The sequence below is a fragment of the Pteropus alecto genome, unplaced genomic scaffold (assembly GCF_000325575.1).
Source record: "Pteropus alecto unplaced genomic scaffold, ASM32557v1 scaffold94, whole genome shotgun sequence".
Lineage (NCBI taxonomy): Eukaryota > Metazoa > Chordata > Mammalia > Chiroptera > Pteropodidae > Pteropus > Pteropus alecto.
Window position 1 is genome coordinate 7,311,273 of NW_006437736.1, and position 24,488 is coordinate 7,335,760.

General features: G+C 38.6%; 1 pseudogene; it reads left to right on the plus strand.

Annotated features, from left to right (window-relative positions):
- The first annotated feature begins 16,452 nt into the window (after positions 1-16,452).
- On the plus strand, positions 16,453-16,568 carry LOC112481918 (annotated as a pseudogene).
- The last annotated feature ends 7,920 nt before the right edge of the window (positions 16,569-24,488 follow it).

Genomic DNA, 24,488 nt, shown 5'->3' on the forward strand with positions numbered 1-24,488 from the left:
GGGCGGGACCGCCCGCCCCGCGGCGCTGGCAGTTGCGCAACTCCGGAGAAACCGATCAACTCCTCGCGGCACCTCCTTCCCTCCGGAGTTCCGGGGTACCAGCCCCCGAACACCGAGGGCTTACCCACCCGCGTCCCGCTGCCCGCCCGTCGCCGGGTGGAGGCTGGCCACCGTGTGGTGACATCCACCGCATCTTGCTGCGCTGCTGCTGCCGCTCCCGCAAAAGGGGTCCGGGAGAAGTGTGCCCTGATGTTCCCCGGGCCACGCGGCACGGATGGGACAGCCACCTGGATGATGTCCACCTGAAAACCAAGAGTGTGTACGGGTCTGGGTGGGACTGAGCCCTAGCCACGCTGGTCGCCCCCTTGTGACGCCTACAGTTCTGCTTTCCGCCACAGCGGACTTGGAGTATGTTTCCTAGAAATTAGATTTCCCTTTGCCCTCTCACACTGATCAGGGTTAGCGCAGGCTTGGAGCCTTGACCTAAGATGAGTACTGGTGACTTAATACATTTTAAACTCTGGAAAAGGGATTTGTGTTCTGGGGGCACTTGCCAGCGTGGTAGTTTTGAGATATAATTTAGGGACTCTGAGCCCAAGGTTTGTAGCGGAGGTCTTTGGGTCATTCGTGACCGAACTTCGGCCGCATAACCATTTCTTGGGTGCCACACTCTGCTAGGGGACAAGATACAAAGATTAAATAATTCTATGAGACTTAGAGAACTGAAATTCAAAGTAAAATAAAATCGTATGGAATATTAGAAGATTTTAAAAAATAGACATATGCACGGAGCTGGGAGTCAGGCCAATGCTGGAATGGAGAACCAGGGAAGAGTCCCTGAAGATATCAGAATGTTCTAAAGTAAATAATTGTTCACCAGGCAAAGAAAGATGCGATGAGCATTCCAAGCCAAGGACACAGGAGAAAATGCATAGACTGAAACTGCTTATTTTTCTGGAATTTAAAAAAAAACACCCAAATAAGTGTTAAGACAGGGAATGCAGAGGTGGACAAAGAGACCATATAACCAGAGCCCTGCTAAGAATCTTCATTTTAAAAATGTGTTTTGGTTTTGGGTTTGTTTTGGTTTGGTTTGGTTTTTTGTTTTTGTTAGTTTGTTGATTGGTTGGTAGTGAGGAGAGTTTAGGTATATGGACAGACTCATATTTCAGGAGATCATTGTGGCTGTGGGGGGCGTGAGCACCATTTTGAATAATGCAGAAGCTTTAAATTAAGGCTTTTTAGAAATTGCAAAAGCTGTCATCCATGGTGATCCATGGTGTACTCTCTACCTAGGTGTCTGTGTTCTGAAACCCACCTTCTCTCTTGGTCTTCCTTCCCCTTCCTTTTTTCCTTTCCTACTCTAATACTGATTAATCTGATTTTAAAAAACCTTCCCCGAGGCAGAGGAATCATGACATCAAATGGAATTCACCTGACCATCTTAACTTTTTACTGCTTAGGTAATTCCCTTAAGCAATCCGATTGACTAATCACCCTTGACACATTACAAGAGTTGTCTGACTATAATAGCAATAAGTATTTTGTTTAAAGTATGTATGTATACATGTATATATTTAAAATGGGTATATAACAAATGATACATATGTACACATAGTGTCAAGCGGTCCTGAGAAACACAGTGCTGGTTCCCCTTCTAAATGCTTTCAATACCATAGACCTCATAATATCCTTTCCTTGGAATAGTGAAGTTCATATGGTATTGTGGATGGAGCGGGGAAAGGGGATGGGTTCTATGGAAAGTAACCTCACAAGGTAATCTGATCAATCTAACTGGGCAGGTCATGGTTGATAGTCATGTCCCAGGACTATAACTTCTTTAGTAAACGATTTATCTTTGCCTTAAGTAAGCCCCGCACATTGTTTCTAGGCATCTAGGTTAACAGACCTTTGAAATAAGCCTAACCACCCTCAAGAGAGCACAGAATCTTGTTACCTACCTTGTATTCCAGTCTCCACCTTGCTTTCCTCCACCTCCATGCAATCTTCCTTAACTTCGAATGCATAAAAGAAACTGCAAAACTTATTCTCTGGAGTATTTGAGATCTTGCATATGTTGTCGGTTTGATTCAAGTGAACTCTTATAAAAATTCTCTTATAGGTTTGGACATTTCTTGTTGACAGGTACAAAACGGTAAAGTCCTAGGAAACAATCTTACTGGTGAAGGAAACCAGAATATGTCACCCCAAAATATGCTTCTTTGACATAAGAATTAGCTTTGAGCTGCAGGCAATTAAGAAGCAGCAAAAGCAAGAAGAGCTCTCTCCACCCACCTCCTTTCTGTCCAAAGGCAGGATATAAATTTCCTTTACCTGAGTCTGCTCTAGACTCAGCCCAGAGAGGGCACCAGAGGAATCTGCAAACAAATTTTACTCCATTAGTTTTCCCGCATAAGTTTCACCTTTGTCATGTCAATTCTGTACAAATTCATTGTTTGCTTATTAAGATGCTATCTAAAGCCAAGCTCTAGCCATCCCTTTGAGTTACTCATCCTTGATTTTCTCCCATGTATATATGAAATATACATATTAGTAAACTTGTTTTCCTCTTCCTAATTTTTTTTTTATTGTTGTTAAAAGAGACCCAGCTGAGAACCTAAGTATTTTTCCTATCCTACACTGGGTACCTTTGAATATATACTAAAAGTTGTGCTTCTCCCCTTGAATTGATTCCTGACTTCCTTTCTGTCAAAGGAAGTCACACTGACTCAAAGTAAGGGTCTCAATGGACTGTCCTTTTGAGGATGAAGCCATTCTTCTTTAGTAGCCACCGTTTATTGAAAGGCAGTGTGCTTCCTGATCTAAATAATCCTGACACCAATGCTCAAGTGTCATTCTCTTTTTATGGGTGAGGTAAACAAGGCTTAAGGTAATGCAGCTAATAAATAGAGGTGCAGAACTTAAACCTAGGTCTATCCGACTCATGAGCTTATAACCGCAACGATTGTGAAGAACTGTTTCACTCTTCTAATTTCTCAAACTCCAGAATTCCAGATGGAAATGCCTCAAAATATATGTAGTTATCTTTTAGTTTTGAATTTTGGTGTATTTGTGTGTGCTTATGCATGGAGATATTTATGCAATTTGAAAACTTACACAATATTCTATAACAATATAAACAACTGAGGAACATCACTTAATGTTGATGGCTGCTGACTAATTAGGGTGGTTGCTGAAGTTTGGGGTGACTGCGGCAGTTTCTTAAAATAAGACAACAATGAAGTCTGCCGCATCTATTGCTTCTACTAATGATTTCTCTGTAGCATAGAATGCTGTTCGATAGCATTTTGTCCAACAAATCCTAGTCCAACAAAATCCTAGTCCAACAATCCTAGTCCAACAAAATTAGAAGCAGAAGCTGGGCACTACATTAGGTCCACTTCTTTTATTAGGAATAAATAATTATGAAAGCTACTTTTTAAAATTCACAATTCAGCAGCTTGGTCACTTGTCATTACTCAACTCTTTAATATCAGATAAAAGAGTATAAAAATTACATTCCCATCACCATGTCTTTAATTATTCTATATATTTTTATTCACAGGGAGTAAAATCCTCAATTCTCCATTCTAAAAGTTTCGGTAGCCCCTCTCCTTAAATGTAGATTGAACTTGGCGACTTGTTTCTGAAGACCAGAGTATGAAAAGTATAGACATTACCTTAACCAGATAATCAAAGTTATGTCACCAGTAATAAATTGATGTTCTATACATTGATATAAGATCTCATAAAATGATACAATGAGAAAGTACTTAACCTCTTTGGTACTTTTCCCAAAACCTATACTTGCAATTTAATCATAAGAAGACAAGATAAACCCCGATTGAGGGCCAGTCTATAAAATAGCTGATTAGAACCTTCAAAAGTGCCAAGATTATGAAAAACAAGAAAAAAATTGAGAAACTGTCACATACTAGAGGGAACAAAAGAGGCATGATGACTAAACGCATGGCATATCAAACTGGATCCTGGAAAAGAAAAAGGACCTTAGTAGAAAAACTAGTGAAATTTGTGTAAAGCCTATAGCTTAGTTAATGGTAATGAGACAATGTTAATTTCTTAGTTATGGCAAATGTACCATGGTTATGTATAAGATGTTAACATTCAGGGAAACTGAGTCTTATATCACCTGCATTTCTGTGCCATCTTGGCAACTTTTCTAAAAATCTAAAATTATTCCAAAATAACCACACTTTTTAAAGTTGCAGTAATTACCCACACACTCAATAAGATCTTATATTTAAAATCTCACACTTCATTAGTCACTTTATGACAACCATATTACTTTTTTTTAGTTTATTCCAGTTTTAGTTCATTTATTAAAGTATAGTTGCATACAATATTATATTCACTTCAGGCGTACAACACGCTGATTTGACATTTACACATCTTACTATGTGATCACCACACTAAGACTAATAATCATTTGAGCAAAGTTAGTATACTTTTCTAAATTATATTGTAGAAGCAGAAAACATACATTGTAGTGGAAATGATTAGATGTTCACCTAGAAAGATTCCTGTTCCTTTTCCTCTGTGTAATTCTTACTGGGAAGGGATTTCTCATACAGGGACTTCATTTTCTCCTGGTAGGATCATAAGAGTAGTTCTTACCAATGGAAGATATGAGTCACTGCCCAGTACAGGTAGTGAAAAGTGGACATATCTTCTTCGCTTTTTGTCTTCCGCCATCATCTGGCTGGATGCCAATGCATATGATGACCTTGGAAGCCATATGTGACCCTGTAAATCTTCACTTCTTTAAAAAGTCTTGTTTTCTTTCTCCTTGATTCAAACTGGCCTTGGGCTCACTTGCTTCTTTTCTTTCTTTATTCTTCTGCGCACTGCGCGGCCACTCCCTCAATCATTAAGCCCATAAATCAGCATCAAAAAGTCTTAGGAACAAAGCCCCAGGTCAATTGACCACAGAAACAGAGTTTCCATCCCCAAACTAAAGATAACATCTTGCACCTCCACAGGTGTGAAGGCAGAAGACTCAACCAGCATCTCCATGAGAAACCAGAAAGAACAATGCCACAACTGACATCAGGACCTGATGCAATGATTAACCGCCTCCTACCTTAGCCCCAACCAGCCAGTAGAGCCCATGACCCAAACTCTAATGAGTTTCCCCTTATAACCCATCCCCTAGAGGCCACTGGGGAGTCAGGTCTTTGAGCTCTAGCTCACCTGTATCTCTGGGCTCTGGTGCTGTTTCTTTAAACCTCTACTTTCCTTTCTGTAGACTCCTGTGTGTGTCTCTTTTGGCTTTGATGCATGTAGGCAAAACAAACCCCTTGAGTTCAGTAACACATATGTTATTGATATAGACTTTAAACCTAGATCTATGTAACTTGATTCTCCTGTCTTGTCTAACTCATCTGAATTGAGTTGATATGGTATTTCTACATTCACAGAGAGGGTCAGGTAGATGTTAACAAACATTGCTATGAATAACAAACAAATACAGGAGAACTAAAGAGAATAAAAATTATTGCAAATCAATACATTTAGAATTAAATCAAAATAGTATGTTTTTTAACGAATGGCAGGGTCACAGGGATCATTCCACCCAAGTGACATGTCACACCCTTCTCCTTCAAAGAGTCCTTGGCAACAGTAAGATAAGTTAATCTGAGTGAATGTGTGTAACCATTGCTCTGAAAAAAGGGGCACACATATTAATGTGTACCACCACTTTAAAAAGCACTGTGTATGAGTTCTATTTTCCCTTTTATGATCAAAAATCAACTTAAAAGGAATAGGGGTTACGTAGAATCTCTTCCTCATATAGTCCAGCTTCTGGCAAAGGGACAATGTCACAATGGTGATGACATGATTTGGGGTGTTGGTCACCATGTAAATGGCCCACTCCTGTGTGTGTGTATGTGTGTGTGTGTGTCCTTATTTTGGCAGGAACCCCTAAGCTATAAATGGATTCTGGGCCCTGTTCCTAGGTATGGAGAGAAGTCACCCCTCTGTTTATAAAGGCATGAAATTTCAACATATTCTCAACATGTTTGAATAGGACAGAGATTATATAGTGAGCCACTTTTCTGGTGCCTAAGCTATACTCACCAGTACATAATTAAACTTTAGAGATATTGTTGTAGCCCCCAGCCCCCGAAAGACATACGGACCACCAGAAATCAGTGAGTTATAGGAAACATGCTCTTTATTCAGCCGGCTGGGTCTGCCAGGGGTACGCAGACCTCAAATTAAGCAGCCCCAAAACGTAGAGGTACAGGGTTTTTAAGCCCTAAATCCCATTCCTCATTCTGTCTTAGACACAAAGGTCTATTTTTCTCTTATTCGCTACCTGTCAACCCACACGTCGGTTGTGCAAGCGGGGGTACAGAAGCAGAAAGTTTATTGTTAGAATGTTATGTTCCCATGGGTGATAGCCTATATTTCCATGGGCGATAGCCTATGTTCCCATGGGTGATGGCCAAGCAGTAATTTTCCAGCCAGCACAATATAATGTTCATTTTCTTTTTAAATCGTTCATCTGGCAAACTGTCTTCAGGGGATTCTAGAATGTAAGCTCCATGAGGGCAGGACCTTGTGCTTTGTTCACTGCTTATATCCCCAGGCTTGGGATAGTGCTTGACAAGATGCTTAATATTTGCTGAAGCTATTCACCTCAGCAATGAGCTTTTTCAGGAAGCCTTTCCTAACACCCCCAACGTCTGACCTCTGTGCCACTCAGAGCATCCCAAAGCATCCTGGGTGGCTTCTATTATGTGTTTCACAACATTCACTTGTCAGCCTACCCACTCGACTCCAAACTGTGAGCAGGAACTGAACCTCCTATATTTGTTTCTCTAGTGCCAACTACTAGCACAAAATAAATGATTAATAAATGTTTATTGAAAGTATATGAACAGATGAATGCTTGATATTAGTTTAATACTATTACCTAGAGAATCTGGGTCTTTATATAATTGTACATACCATCAGCATATCAGCATTTCATAAGAGGCACTATTAACCCTATATCACTGAGTACAGAAATCGGAAAGATACGACAAAGGCTTAGACATTTTCATTACTTCAAGGGAGAAAAACCAGAGCCCTTCATGGGAGTGATACCTGTTCATGAGAATGATCTGATAGTTACAAGTTATTATAGGTTTGGACAATGGCACCAGCTACTTTTTCAGTTTCATATTTTCTGGCAGATGTTTTTATGCTACCAGAGATGAAGAAGAGAACACATGTGAGAAATTTGGGAATTTCCATTATGACAATAAGAGTGAGAATTTCTTGTAAATTTTGTTTTTTCTCCCTTCCCCTTATGAATAGTTTCTAAATTAACTTGCAAATACAGGAACTCATATGATCTGACATTCTTAGTTTAGCTAACCTTAAATCTCTATGTACTTCAACATTCCTACAGAGAGTTTTATTATGAGGTGCAGCTCATGATTTAGTTATCATTATCTATGGAAAACTGAGGTATAATGCTCAAGTTTACAATAATCTCATGTAAAGATATTACAGAGAGGGCCTGGAAAGGTTTTGTCAGCTGTTCTTCTTTTGATAGTTCAAGGTGAATTGAATAAGATTTGAAAATAGCTAGGATAATGACAGAAACTTCAGATCAGCAGGGAATTATTTGTCTTCCTCTAATTAGAAAGAAAGAATTTTTTTGAAGGACGCGTTTCTTTCATAATCCTTTTACTCACTTAATTAATTAATTTAAAATGTTTTATGGAAGAGCCAGTCACCCAGGATTCATGGTTAATTCATTCAACAAACATTGATTGAGGCTGTAAAATTTGTCAGATGTTGTGCTTTGTGATTAAGCATACCTAAGGAGAATATTCAGTGCCCGAAATTATGGTCACGGTGTTCAAATGAACTTGATTTGCTTAGGAGATGTGACTGGAACATGTGAGGATAAGGCTGGGGAGATCACGATGATGACATTGTGAAGGGCCTTGCATCAGTATGCTAAGGATAATAGTTTTAACTGGGAAGCAGTCTTCAAGGAGGTGAAAGTTCAGGAGGGTGGTATCATTATCAGATTTATCCTCTGAAGTGAAAATTCCAGCAGGCCTGGGAGGGGATGGACTAGAGATAGCAGTGGGGATTAATGATGAGTGGGTCCTTTTAACAAATGCTAACAACATAGCCTAAGGCAGTGGATTGTGAATGGAGGAAAGGGATTTAGTGGCCAATTAGATAAATGGAATAGGAGAGAAGAATTATGAAATAGGTTTGGTTTCCTGCTTGAGAGGTTCAGTGCATATTAATCATTAATTGAGCCAGGGAACAAAAAAAGTTTGGAGGATTAGGAGTTTGGTTTTAGATATACAACTGTTTAATAAATAGCGTAAGATGCTTATAGGATACCCAGGTGAAGACAACTACTAGGTAGTTGGAAACTGACCTGGGAGACATCAATGGATGGGTATGGTACACTATAAAAATAGATGAGATCACCAACGGAGTAAATGCTGAGGTGAAATCATGCATAAGAAGAGAAAAGACTGGTTTGGGCAGATAAACAGTCATTGACAATCTTTATAAGAAACATTTCAGTAAATGTTGCATTTCAGTAAAAGTTGCATTGACCGAGGCAGTAGGTTCAGATTTCTATTCTAAGATGGTAGGTAGAGAATACTACATGAACACAAAATGAGGAGATGGTCACATTTATGGGTTAGTGCAAAATCTTATCTGAGAGAGAATTCGAAGACTCACTAGCAGAGGAAGTAAAGTGATGAAATAAAGTCATGGAAGAAGGGGAGGAAAAAGAAAAGGGAATAAATAGAAGCAAAAATGTGTTCCCTATGCAGAAATTTTTCCGATTTGCCAATCGCAGTCACATAATTGCTGTGCCTGTGTTTAAATTGGGCATATTATTCTGGCTAACTTTAATAGCCCAACCCTTAAAGGGCTGGAGGGTTGCATAATAGCAGTGTGATGATGTATTTCATTTCCAGTAAGAGGTTAACATGTGACCCATGAATGACAGTTCAATGCCACATTTCTGGACAATGAACTGAGTATTTCAGAAAAAATCATAGAGCCATAGAGAAGGTCCTTAGAGGTCATCTGGCCTCATCCTTTGAATTTATATAAGAGGAAATAAAACTAGAGAGGTAATGTATCCAAACTCACATGGCTCTGTACTGGCAGAATCTCCATCATAACTACCATAGTCTAGGTTTCATGTTCTCATCCAGGACACTTGTTTCTACATTATTTTGGTTAAACAATTTTTTAAAAAAGAAAAGTATTTTGAAAACTGGCTCAAAGCACTCAGCAGCAGATCAAAATCTGAAGGAGTGTGCATTCTGATTCCTGCTACGTCCAGTTTTCTATGTTTTTACTCAATTTCATCATCATCTTCTTCATTAATATTAGGTTCTAATGTTTTATTGTCAAAATTTTAAACATTATATCTCAACTACATAAAACCATATAGCTTCTTGATTTTCTGTAAAAGGTGGCAAGGATGATGTGGGAAATCACTCAAAATGTCTAGTTAAAGGATGACGTAACTGGTATAATATGGTAACAATACCTCCCTTAAAGAGATTTTTCTCTATAATCTGTTTCTTACTCTTACAAACATTCTTAACTTTAAGGCTGGCAGAGGTTTACTGCCTCAGAGAAAGGGAGGAGAAGTACTAGCTTTAGATTAAGAAATATAAGGGAGGGAAAAAAGACTTTTTCCTCTGCCTATTTTAGGTTATCTGGCTGGGATCTTGTAAATTAGACTGGCAAAAGACAGATTAATGAAAGAAAAACAAACAAGGTTATTGACATGTGCAACACACATGCACAGAGGAGTACTCACGAAAGAGAAACCCAAAGTAGTACTTGAACTTGGGCTTAGATACCATCTTAGGCTGAACAGAAGAAACAGGGTTTTGGCTTCTGGGCTGTGGGAGGGAAGGAAGGAAGCAAGCTTCGGGAAGGTGACAAGGGAAAGTATAATAAATAAGGGTTGTTTGATAAGATTTACACAGATTTAAGTGAAAGCTTTCTTGTTGATGAGATTTAGGGGTCTTTCTCTTCCTAGTAAGACCCCTATTTAAAATTTTTCAATTTTAAATTGGAAAAGACAACTTTTCCAATTTAAAATTCCTTTGTAAATGTAAATTTTCTTTACAAAAGGAAAACTGGTGCCCTGTTTTTAAATTTATTTATTTTTTTCATCTGCTGGTTCTCAATTGCCTCTAACTCAAAACAACTCAGATGCCAAAAAGTCATATTTTAGGGTGGCATTGTTGTAGCCGCCAGCCCCCGAAAGACACACGGACCACCAGAAATCAGTGAGTTATAGGAAACATGCTCTTTATTCAGCCAGCTGGGTCTGCCAGGGGTACGCAGACCCCAAATTAAGCAGCCCTGAAATGTAGAGGTACAGGGTTTTTAAGCCCTAAATCCCATTCCTCATTCTGTCTTATACTGTTAGAATTTTATGTTCCCATGGGCTATAGCCTATGTTCCCATGGGCAATAGCCAAGCAGTAATTTTCTAGCCAGCACAGCATATGCCGGTACCCTTCAGGAAGAAGGAAGATTTTCTAAAAGAGAAATCTACCCATTGTGACGTTTCCTCTGGTCTAGTGGTGCAGAGTGTGGAAGATGTAGGAGAAGAGATTAGAGGCCAAGATCCTTACTTTGCACGCAGCCCCTGTTCCCTGTGGAAACTCAAAAGATTAATTAGAAAAGGGGAAAACAACAATTTGCAATGAGAGGATAAACCACATACAAAGGGGGCTCTGGCCTTGAAACCCAGGGGGGAGGGGGGCAATCGAGTCCAGGGCTCATGCTGCCTGTACCGCTCAGCCAATAGATCCACACAAGAGTTGAGATATTTAGAATAAGCGTTCATTGTCAGAGCACCAGTGATCTGAGAAGGCTGCGGGTTAAGACCTTCAAAACTGCCTTACTTTCTTGGCCCGGCTTAGAGTATTTAGGGGAAAATCTGGGCAGTGTTCCCCAGAGGCTGCATGATGGTTGGGTGGTGGAGACGGTGTTGGTGGTCTGTTGTGCTTCATGAACCTATCCCTCTTGCAACGTGGTCCTCTGATGGCATTAGCAACCCAGGAACAAAGACGGGAGCAGTCAGGAAAGGATGCTAGACCAGAAGGACTGTGATCAGTAAGCATAAGGACAATAATCATAAGTTTCAGGGCAACTTTCTATGACAGGGGATGTTCTAAGCTCTGGGCCAAGCCACTGGGGACAATCTATTGTTCAGCTATAGGGCAAGGAAATGTGAAGCTGGGGACACTGTGAGGCTTCTACTATGGGGATCCTAACTGGGTCCTTCTTCAGGCTGGCTTCTTGTTTTGAAATGGATAAAACGCCATTCTACAGAGTGTTCCTCAGCTTGCTCAGTGTGGGTGAAGGGATGTAACAATAATTTAACGAGACAGAGTTAGCCTCTCTTGATGGCTTAAAGAAAGCCAAAAGCCCTCTCCCTCACATATATTTTGGGGAGTGGAAGAGAATTGAGTGGGACCTGCCATGGGGTTGCGGGGAGTAACCTGGTAACCCCTGCCACAAATCCGAGAGAGACAACACCTGAGCCTCCGATGTAAGGCCAAGGGGCTACAGGTAGGTGCCGAGTCAGTGTTTGTGGATCACTGGGCCCCAGTCCCACCAAGAGGACAGGCCAATAGTCTTAATACGTCATGCTCCAGGAGAAAATGACCCCAGAGTTCCCAGTAGCAGGCATACCTGGGACATCAATACTAAGTTGAGCAGGGACCCTGAGGCCCACAGGTGTTTCAAAGCCTACAGAAAGATCCACTTATGGATACAAGGCCTCCCTCTTTCTGAAAAAAAAGGGCACATGGCTTCTCCCAGCTTGAAAAGTGAGGAGAAGCAGAGTTTGCCATCCCCAAATATGCCTTTTGGAATATTGATTATTTTAATCTGGTTATTTTTAGGAGTCAAAAGCTCAAAAAGAAACTTTAACCTTACCCCTGTCGAACAAGAAAGAACTGAGGCTGCAAAGTAAAAGTTTATTTGGGGTCTTTATGTATTCAAATTCAAGATTCACAAATTCAAGAGGAAACCTGAGATGCGCTCCAGAGAAGACAAAGAAAGATAGGGCTTTTAAAGGAAAATGATACAAATTACACAAGTTGATTTGAAACTTTTCCTATTGGCTGACTAACATAGCATTCTGACTAGTCTGAGAAGGATTGGTCAGGTCCAGGTGGCAAGGCTCTGATGCAGGCATTGGCACAGAAACAGGGAAGTAAGATCCAGATGTGGCCTTGTGAGCAGAGCACCGAAAAATTTCAAAAGTTCAAGTCTTACCTGGGTGTGGACATGTATAAGTTCAACTTCCCTAATGGCGTCCCAACTCCATTTTAGGGTCCCTTGACAGTAGTGACTCTATTTTGGATGCTTCTGTTCCCAACCCGAACTGCTGAAAAGAATTTAGATAGAGGAAGGGATCTAGGAAGGGATCTATTATCCTAAGTTAACTGTAGTTTAATATGAACTGGTGTGTAATAGACAGGGAAGAGCCTAGCAAGGCCTGTTTGATCAAAATTTTCTCTGTGTTAAAAATGGCCCAGCAAACATTTATTTACCAGACATTTGCTTTTTCATCTCCATGTGAATTTCCTTCCTGCCCTTTAAAGTCCCTAACCAAACCACACCCTCAACCTGCATACTCCCCGCCGCAACCTCCAGCCCTTAGCTCCAGATGGCATATAAGCCTTAACTACCCAATCTTTCATCAGGTCTCATAGTCTTATGGAATCCTTGTTTGTACATATGTAATAAATTTGATCCTTCTCTTCTATTAATCTGTCTCATTTTAATTTATTAGTCCAGTCAGAATTTACAAGGGTGGGAGGAAAAAAATTTTTTTTCCCCACGAAAGTAAGAGGAGGAAGGAGGATGAAACAGCTCTGATGTGGAGTTAGAGGTTAGATTATTTAATATTTATTCAGCAAGAGATAGTTTTAACCAATAGAAACTAAGATACCTTTACTTGGAAAGTTTAACTCTGTGGTACCCCACTTTACTGCTTCCCTTCTCCCTCTAACAAAGTGGGGCGGAGGTTAGTGAGAATGTCTGGATCAATTATAAAGAAAGAAAGAAAAAGAAAGAAAGAAAGAAAGAAAGAAAGAAAGAAAGAAAGAAAGAAAGAAAGAAAGAGAGAAAGAAAGAAAGAAGGAAAGAAAGAAAGAAATACAAAGGACCTACAATTAATTATAGTTTCCGATATTTAAATTTTTAACTCTCATTTAATCCTTACAGCAGCCTCATAAGACACATAGGTTATCATTTACCCACTTGACAGATGTGGAAACTGAGGTTTGAAAATAGTAGAGGGGACCAGGTATCAAATCTGCTTTGATTGATTCCAGAGACTACTCTCTATGTTCTCCCTGTAGATCTAGTAGAGTACTTAACAAAAGGTAAAGTTCCAGTAATTAGTTGATTAGTTGTGGTTATGTGTACCACCCCAAACCCTTATGTCTAGGAAATCTCAAGCATCACTTATTCTTACAAGTATTTTTTGAGTGCTTACTATGTGTCAGTCTTCTTCAGGAAGAATAATTATTATAGAAAAATACATACGATCTGAGATCCCCCCAGTCCCCCCTCAAAAAAAAATGGAAAAGATGAATATAACTCGTAAAACATGGATATAACTTAAAATAAAACAAATCATGAAAGTGAATTGGAAAATTCTCTAGTGCTGGCTAATATTTAAAGTATTTAGAACAGTGTCAGGGATATAGTAGACACACAACAAATACTAGACTTTGCTGTTATGATAATGATAATTATTTTGCTGTTATAATATCATTATACTACTTTATCATCATCATCATCATCATCATCATCATCATCATCATTACTACTACTTCAGAAAGAGTTGCAAAAGCTCTATTAGAACAAGCGCCACGATTTAGGGGCTGCGTTTGTTTACCTCAGTATAACCTCAGGGCCTGGCACACTACTGGTACATGTTAAACCCTCAATAAAAAAATTTGCTGCATGAATGATATATTTATATAGCAAGCTGTAGATCAATGTGTATAAGATTAATTTTTAACGGTAATTTAGTGGTGAAGTGTTTAGGGATGATGTTTACCAATCTCTACAACTTCCTTTGAAATGCATGAAAAAAATAAAAGATGGATTGATGAAGAGGAATTGGCATAGATGTTTGAACAGTTTCATGAAAAAGCAAATAAGGCAAGAAGTTAATAATAGAAATTAGGTGGTAGTTACAAGAGTTTTACTGTACAATTCTTTAAACATTTTTGTAGGAATAAAAAATGCTGTGTGTGTGTGTGTGTGTGTGTGTGTGTTTATAGAAAGCATGGAAGAGAACTTACAGGGTTTCTCAGAAGGAGTGTTTGTGGCATTCCAAGTGGAACAACGTTCTATCATGTGGGACTCTCTAGGGCATTGCAGAGTTGTTAACATTTGAACACTACTCCCTCAAGAACCATGGAGCTCTCCAATCCCTGTGACAACCAAAAATGCTCTCACACATTTATAAATGCCTAAATGTTGAGAACCAGATCCATATAAAGCTGGTAAAAATGATTACTTCTTTGTAGTTTCATTTAAGAGGGAGATGGGGGGAGGGAATATTATTTTTAATGTAATTACATTAAATTACATACATTTTAATTACATAATTACATAAATTAATTTTAAAATGCTTAAACTTTTTTTTAAACAAATCTGCAAAAAAAATAATAATTGTCTGGAAGAATATGCATCATATTATTAACAATAGTTAGAAGTGGCAGCAGGGCCGTGGAGAGAAAGGAGTCTTTAACTTTTTACTTTACACATTTTTATTGTTTTTATTTTTTATGAGAGTGAATTGTTTTGGGACAACGTAATTCAAAGATCAATCTGCAAAAGTAAAAAGTAAGGTGAAACATTTACAGAGGGAAAAAATAGTGAGCTGCAGTAGATTTTTTCTTCTTTGGCCTATTCTGTACTAAGAATATAATACTTTCATAATAAGAAAACTACACTAAACTTTAGTTAAAAAGAAAAAGTAATCTTTTGAAAAAGAATATTTAAATTAATGGAAATAATGCATGTAAGTAAATATTTACTAAGCAGACAGACACTTTTGGTTCTTTACCATATTTATTTGAAATTGTCTGCACAGGAAGTTATTCATTGGTACTTTTTCACCAGAAAGAGAATAGTTTGGCTCACAGCTTCCATTCTTGTTACTAGGATGATTGAAGCCTCAGTGATGTGCTTGCTGAGACTGGGCCATCTTTGGGAATTATCATTGCGGATGCTGCCACTTAGTGGTGAAATATGTTGACTATTTGTTGTTAAAATACGTAATTTGGACAAGGGACTTAGGCAAGTTTTAGGCCTGTGTCTGCATGATTCATTTATTCATTTTACAAACATTTCCTGAGTCCCTAACCTAATAGAACACTGATGGGGACAGGAAGGATTCGAAGAAGTATGAGGAACAGGCCCAGCCCTAAAAATGCTTGCAGTCTTGTTCAAGAGACAAGGACACATTTGAGAATTTCCATGAAACCAGGGTGCAATATTGAGTGTCATAAAACCATAGAATTTCACATTTATAGAGTCGTCCTATTCAAACCCATGAAATGGTTAATGCCAAACATGGAATTAAGAACTTACAATCAGAACAGATCACTGATTAAGGATTGGAGTGCTTTCTGAGGTTCCAGCCTGGGAGACTGGGAGAATAAGAGCACTATCAACAGATGCACAGAAATTAAAACAGGGAGATGATTTAGGCATTAAGATGATGAGATCTGTTTTAGACATTGAATGTGCAGGACAATAGGACATCATGTTGGCTGTTCTTCATTTGCTTTCAGATTCATTCCCACATTCCTTGTTGACCCTGTAGATGGCTTTACTCAATGGTCTCTCCTAGTTGGCGTCAACCAATGAGAGGTACTAGTAAGAGATTGAGGGGTGGAAATAAAGTTTGGGGTATATCTTTTCCCTGTTCTCTCACTGCCTAGCCACATCCCTTCTCATGGTGGCTGCATTTCCAGTCCACTACTACAACTCCTATTGGGCAGCCCCCTTCCACAGCTCCAGTTCTCAGATGGTGTTCTGATCACACCTTTTCCTTGAAGACACTGTTAAATATCTCACTTCCTTTCAGACAGTTCCTTAAAGACACTATAATTTGCCATGCAATAAAAGATGGAGAAGAGCAGAGGTCAGAGGTCTAGTCTATGTGTACTGGACCACCTAGAGAAGCCAGGAGAAGGACTATAACCCAAGAAAGGGAGTTATCAAAGATCTTTGAGAAGAATCAGGAAAGTATTCTGTACTGAACACCAAGTAAGACGTGTCAAGAAGGGGTTATTTGGATGTGGTTCCACAGTGTAGCGGTTAGCCCATTTGCTTTACACGCAGAAGGTCCTGGGTTCACACTCCAGTGGAACCATGGTTCATGGTCTACGGCCATGCCACCCTGAACAAGCCCAATGTCTGATCTTGGAAGCTAAGCAGGGTCAGGCTTGGTTAGTACTTGGATGGGAGACCACCTAGGAAGACCAGGTGCTGTAGGCATAAATAATAAATAAATAAATAAATTAATTAATTAATAATAATAATAATAAAAAAAGGGATTGTTGAAGACACTGTCAAATACTACATAAGGATCCAGGAGAAGACAATACAAAAATACTATTAGATTTGTTAGAGTTCATTATTTCAGTGGTATTTTATTATTTCAGAGGGCAGTTTTAATAGAGTTAGGATAGAAAGCAGGTTGCCAAAGGTTAAAGAAGGAACCCAATTTAAAAACGGGCAAAGGATTTGAATAGACATTTTACCAGAGATGATACACAAATGGCTAATAAGGAACCAAAAGATGCTAACATCATTAGTCATTATGGAAATAATGGAAATGCAAATCAAAACTACCCTGAATGACTATAATTAAAATGACAGACTGTGCCAGATGTTGGAGAGGACAAAAGAAACTGGAACTCTCCTGCATTGCTCGTGGGAATGTAAAATAGTGCAATGACTTTGGAAATATTTTGGCATTTTCTTAAAAAGTTAATATAAACTTATCATACAACCCAGCAATTCTATTCCTCTATATTTATCCAAGAGAAATAAAAACATAAGTCTGCCTAAAGATATGTTTGTGATTGCTCAGAGCAGTATTATACATAATAGTCCCAAACTGGAAACAACACGGATGTCTAACAACCAGTGAATAGATAAATGAAATGTGATAAGCATACAATGGAATACTACTAAGCACTGAAAAATGAACCGCTGATACATGCTACAACATGAATGAACCTCAAAACATCATGCTAAGTGATAGAAGCCAGACACAAGAAACTAGATATCCTAACTATCGTATGATTCTATTCCATGTTCTAGAAATATCTAGAAAAGACAAATTTAGAGAGATAGAAAGCAGATCTCTGGATGCCCAGGGCTGGAAGTGGGAATGGGGATTAACTGCAAACAGGTACAAAGGAACTTTTCGAATAATGGAAATAGTCTAAATTTCAATTCTGGATTAGGGTGATGGGTGCACAACTCTATAAACTTGTTAAAATTGACCTAAAATAGATCAATTTTATGGTACGTAAATTGTACCTCATTAAAACTGGCTTTTAAAAAAATGTTAAATAAAGACTCTTCAAGGAAATTGAAAAAGATGAAGATGGGAAATGGAAATTGAAACAAAAACATTACACGATTGCTCAACAGATGCTGACTTTTTGTTTATTTAATCTTATCTGAGAGAAATTTGTCCTAATGCAAAAGCATGTTTCTATCTTATCTAGAGAAAATTCCCAAAATTAGCAGTGAATCTGTATGTTGTAAAGTGAAAATAAAGCCAAAAAGAATGATTTTACCTATTGAATGTAGATCAATATGAAGTGAGATAGAAAACATGAGTAAAACTAGTCCTATCTCATCTCAATTGTAATTTTAATGCCACTGCTTTAAATTAAGAACTCAAAGGGTATATTCGTCCTAGAAAGGAATAGAGTCCACATTGCAAGGGAATGTAGAGTGTAGCTTTTAGAATTTTTGTTTGTTTCACATGCTCCTCACAGTGGAGTTACTGGGAGGACCCTGCAGCTAGTTTGCACTTGATAACAGAAGAAAAGATAAAAGAAAATCTATTTTTCTTTTTCATGAGCTTTCTTCTATTCACATTAACCTTAATATTTGCTAACCTTTTCTCCTTTGTAACCTCTGGAGATTCTTTCCATAGTCATTTCCTTATCCTTGTAGCCTGAAAAGTCAGAGGCACCAGTTATATTAGTCTTTTACTGTTAACTCAGAACACAGCCTCTCCACATACTCAGAAGACTTGAGAGCTGCCCGGCCAGCAGCCGAAGAAGGCAGCATACAAAGAGCTTTCAGCTGTGCCTGCTCTCAAGGACATTTCCTGCTGCTCCCATGGACGTTATCTGCTCCTATAACCAAGCAGCACATCTTGCTCCCATCCCATGGCTGCTCCCCCAATGAGAGAAGCCCTCCCTCTGCTTGTGTGCACAACAAGAACTCTGCTTGCTCTTGGTAAGTGGCAGCTTTCCTCCTGCAGCTCTGACTGGCCGGCTGCTGCTGAAGCTTCCCTGCTTCGTGAGTAATAAATGGCATTTCTCACCCCTTTGGTCCTTCTGGTAGTTTTTCCGGAATATTCAAACCCAGTGCAAGTTCCAGGCCTGGGGCTCTTGCGTTACACTGTGGCATTTGTATTTTAGATAAACTCACTCTGGAATATGGTGCCTTTGCTATACTAGCTGGCATCACTTTGATTTATACTGTTTTCTTAATTTTGGTTACAGTGACTATAATAAATTTAGAGAATTGCCAAAACATTATAGTAAGATATCAGAGTGCCCCTGAGAGTCTTCTAGAAGGCTGACTTGTGCAAGATGCAGGTCTTCCAACTTAATTATGAGCTTAATTAACATTGCAATGAGTTGGATAGTCAGTGTTTGAATATACGTGTTGATTGCTCACTGCTTTTAGGAAACTAAAAAGCAATAAGAAAATCACAGAGATCAGAAAGTTCTAAAGGCTTGGAGATCAGGAAACTGATCTAACTTTCATACATACGGTAAGAGTTAGCTTTTGCAAATAGGTAGATTCTACAAAGTATATCATGGTGGGCTTGATAACGATCCTGGGAAACATTTGGAACCCCTTGTTAAATGGATGGCTCGCAAGAACTTAACACAGGGAAGTGATCAGGAGCAGGCTGGGGAGAGAGAGAATATATATTCTTTTTGAACGCACCTGAAACACTCACAAAAATTGGTCATGTGCTAGGCAAAGAAGGAAGCCTCAATAAATTCCAAAGAATCAGTATCATACAAACTACATTCTCTTACCATATGTTGGCCAGATTAATTATTTGTAGATGAAAGAATCCACTCACTGATTTAAACAGAAAGAGATTCAGTCTGTTCACCCATGAACCATCAGGAGGACTGAACAACGACACTTTAGGTTGAATTTGTAGGAAGAGCTCCCAAAATCTCAGCGGAACTGAGCTGCGAAGGGAGCCGCTCACTCTGCCACTTCCAACAGCACACCACATCTGCGCCGACGCAGAAGCTAAAATAGGTGCCCTTGGCCCTGCCTCTCTTTCCACGCCACTCACTCCCAGATCAAAACCTGTAAATTCATCTGATTAGGAGACTCTAAATCTCCTCCAAAACCTTGATTTCGGGAATGTGCCAGTTTTCTCCTGTTGCGTCTCAGCTCCAAATTCACCCTTTCAGATCCTGCTCTGGGATAATGGACTGGACTCTAAAGCATTTCTTCTTTGTCGTGAGTATGATATTAGGCTTTGCCAGTAGAAGGCGTCAGAGAGCTATCGCACGAAGAAAGGGGCTCTTCCCGATTCCAGCTCGTGATTTTGCTTTTTCTTCCTCCTGCTACGCGAGGGGTTAGTGTACCATTAAGTGAGGACATCAGTGGTGTTCTGCCCCGCCATGCACGCCCAGGGAGCACAGCTGCCACCCTGGCCTAGGCCTGGAACCACCCTGCTGCAGTTCTCCTGATGTGGACACTGTGCGTAGAACTGGCACCCCTGGCGGAGCCTGGACTCTCAGTGTGCACTTGCATCCCATGCCAACATTTATGGGATGCAATAAAATTAGCATTTAGAGGGAAGTTTATAGTTTCGGAACATTTGTAAAAACCAATAAAGACAGCAAATTAAGCTAAGTATTAAATTGGAGAAACTAGTTTAAGAGCGATGGAGCAAATTCACAGTGTAGGAGGAAAAGAAATGAAAAAAAAAATAAAGGCACAAATCAATGGAAAAAAAAAAAAACCATGAGAAATAGAAAGAGCCAAGAGTAAGCAAAAAATTATTTAGAAAAAATTGAAAAGAGATGAAGTAATACACAAAATGAAACAGAGTCAATAACAATAAACATAACAGAGATTTGAAAATCTAGATGACTTGAGTCCGTTTCTGGAAATCCTTCAAACCAAACTATTTGATCCAGGTCCTGACACGTTTTCACAGTGAGTTCTACTTCAAAAGTTAGATTTGTTCTCCATATCATTCTAGTTTCCTTTAATAACACAGTGAAATCCAATACATCAAAACTTCAGTTTGCCAACTCTATATTTGGTACTTTTATCAATGTAAATATTCATTTATACAATACATTTTATCAATTGGCTACTACAGGCAAAACTCACTGCTTTTAGAAAACTGTAGGTGAAATATACAAAACCCCCACAAGAATATAAGCATCATAAAGGCAGGAGACTTGCCCATGTTATTCATATCTTATTTATATCTCCACCCTTAGCATTGCGCTTTGCCTGTAGTAGCCAATTAAATAAAGTATGGTCATACTTACGTGAAAATTATGTATATATGTTTATATATATGTGATGTATTTGAAATCACACACACAAAGATAAACAGTGGGACATGTTGTATTTTGGCTCTTACTGTTCTATCAGAAGCAATTGAATTGCTTAATAATTTAGTTTTATTTACTATTTTTTAAAAAATTAAAAACTGTCTTGGTTTTCTTTTTTAGAAAAAGAAAGAAAGGAATGAGGTCACTTGTAAGAGACATATATTTTATGAACACCATTATTTATCCTGAAAAAAGGAAGAGGCAAAATCAAAACATGTTTCTTGGAAACAAGCAAATTTTTCAGGCCTAAAGCTAAAAAGTAAAAGCATTTCCCAATGTGATCATTTTATCTTTTTACCTTGAATAAAGCAAGGACTCAGCTAAATATAGATTTATCAGGAGTTGTTTCAACTTTGCTTAATCTGCTAGTTAAAGCTCTTTGTTTAGGTTCTATTACCTTATTAGCTCAAGGTAAGGCCTTCCAGGTACACGATCTCCAAATACAACATGTATGTTTTGTAGGCTCGGGGCAGGAGGTTCTTCTTTGTGCAGGTTTGTTTAATTTGGTTATCCATTTTTCATCAAAGCTGAGCAAAAGAAGACCTAAATATGGTTGATGTTTTTAGAGCCCAATAAAAGCGTTTGCCTTGTCTTCTGAGTTTTGAACCAATTGAGAAAGCCGTATAAGGTACCGACAGATGGCGATCAAAGCCTCAGCTTTAGCATTGCTAAAGTTAATTGGAGAATATTGTTGTACCTCTGTAAAACAAGTGGAAAACCCATATTTCATCTGTAAATGAGACATACTTTGTAGGCTCTTGTCCCGGCCCTGGCACTATTTCTCCCAGGGTTAGCACATAGAGCATCGGAACTCATATTCTGGCCGACCAACTCAGTTTTCCTCAACCTCACTGGTCAGATACATTCCTCATCTTCCGGGGTGAGAAAAGGCAAGACAGACCAGGAACGTTAATAAAATGTCGAAATTAAATATAGTCATTGCAAACCCCTTGACACATAAGCCCACTGGTTTTATTCCATTAGTGTCTCTTCTTCTACCTGAAGACCCTGAAGAGACGCTACAGTCTAACTCTTTGTCCCAAGTGGGCTGTTAACATTTCTGAGGCTCTCTTGTAGCATTCTAACTGATTTTGATAAGATTCTGCCCATCCCTGAGCAAAGAACTTAGAAGTACAGAGGGATAAGATGAGGAAAGAATAAATCTTGCTTAACCAATCTTGCCTTGGTTTTAATCTCAGTAAAATCCAAACTGTTAGTCAACAGTCTGGCTGTTGCTTTAGTTAGTGCATCGCATACTCAAGTACCAGACAGATAATATCGTTGAGGCAATAATATAACTGGGTGACTTAGGCGTAAGAATATCTTCATTTCTACATATACGCAAAACGTCTTTTTCACTTGAATCATGTGGCTTTCTCTGCCTTCCGTTTAGCATTTTTTATAAAAGTATGAGGGCAAAGAAATGTTTCTCCTAGACAGTAAATTACAGCACAAGCATCATGATAAATGTCAACTGACCCTAAACCTCAAAGTTGGGGAGACGAAACAGTGAAATAAATCATGGTGAGCACATGTCTTACAGAGCGGGCAGGCAGTCTCTATTTAGCCACAGCTGATTGTTGTCATGTGTAAGTGTAGCCCCAGTATGGCCAGATTTTTCCATTTATTCAAAAAATGCTAGAAATTAGAATTAGGATTTGTAGTGAAATCTCATTATTTAAAACATATTTTTTAAAACTTGCTGGTAAAATAACACTTATCTGTAGGCCATAGGTTTATCATGTGCGATTTATATTTAAATTACTTTTTTATACCCTAGCAAAAGATTAACCTTTTTTTTAATCAAAAGTTTTCGTTATGTTTGAAGTTTTCATCTTAATATTTAAATAACTATTCAGAAAAAAAAATATTGAAAATAAAAAATACTTTTCTTGATTTTGTTGTGGATCTTGTAGTTAGAAAATTGGAAAAGTTCACCAATAATAAGAATATAATATCTTGGGAATAAGGTAATCCATTTCCATAAACTTTATAGCTTACCGGAGCCTAAAGATATTAACCTCTTAATTTTCCTTATTATTAGTAATTATTCTATTTTGGAAATGTATTTAAAATATGTGCTGTATGCCTGTTCCTCCTCTGGTGTCTCCCATCTAGAGAATCAGCACTGTCATTTATTTAGCTGTCCATGCCAAGTTTTTGAGTCACAGTTGACACCTTTCCCTGTTACATCTGATCCATCATCAAGTTCCGGCAGTTCGATTCACTAAATACACTCAGGGTTCTTTCCCTTGACATTGTCCCAATCCTCCTCCAAGCCATTATCAACTCTTGCCTGCATTCTCCAGCAGCCTCACCCATAGGGTGCCAGAGTTAGCAAATGAAAATACAGGATGCCCAGTTAAACTTGAATTTCAGATAAATAACAAATACTTTTTTTAGTATTAAGTCTCAAATATTGAATGGGATATACTTATACTAAAAATAAATTATTTGAAATTCAAATTTAACTGTGTGTTCTGAGTTTTATCTGGCAACTATACTTCTACCAATCTCATTTCAGCATCTTGGGTCCCCGCCAATGATTTTTCCATACCACAGTTATAATTCTTAAAATTCTTTTCTAATTATGTCACTTTTTGAGTTTTATTAAAATTCTTCATGATCTTTAGGATTAAGTCCTTTATTCTTAATATGGCCTTCAAGGCCTTGCCAACCACTCCAGCTCCAAATGATTACACCTCCAGCCCTTCTTGCCTTAGATTAGAGCCTTCTATATGCCCGTGCTGCCTAGAATGCATTTTCCTTCCCTTCCTTACCCCTCGCCCTCATATTTACTCCTCAAGCCTTGGCTTCAGCATCACTGCCTCCAGGAAGGCTTCCCTGATCTCTCAGGCTAGCTTAGTTCCTTCACAATACTAACTCAATACTTATTTGTCACTTCATAGTACAAATTCCAGGAGAGCAAGAACTGTGTCTTCCTTAGGGTACCCTCTAGATACTAAGGTCACTACGAGGTAGCCTCAGTGCCTAGTAAAATGCCCAGCATAGAGTGTTCCTTGATAAATGATAAATGAATAAACACTAAACATTACTCAAATTTTTCACCACTATGTGACCCATTATCCTATTATACTGGGAGCTACCGGTGCCTCCACTATATCTCTATGCTCTTGCCTCTACACTAATGACGATTATACTTTTTTGAACCAGTTTAACTCCTTTTATTAAAAAACATTTTTTTCTCTCATTTTACTCAAGATCATCTGTTAACAGTCACTTCTTGCTTGGGGGAGGTATCTTTTCTGATCTACTACGGACTAAGAAACCAGATAACAAAGCTTCTCAGAATTATATTTATTGGATTTTGAGAAAGAGGCTGAGGGGTTCTCCTAAACACAAAACTCATGGGTTTCAGTGGGTTTCTGAGTCTTTTTGTTGTTTTGGTTTTTCTGGCTCTTTCCAGTTGCCAGATAAAAGACTCCCAGATAAATGAGATGCCACTGCGTATTTTTTACCACTGTTCAGAAACTGGTAGTTTAAAATCATTTCTACAGAATTTATACTGCTAAATTAATCTCTTTGAAGTACATAT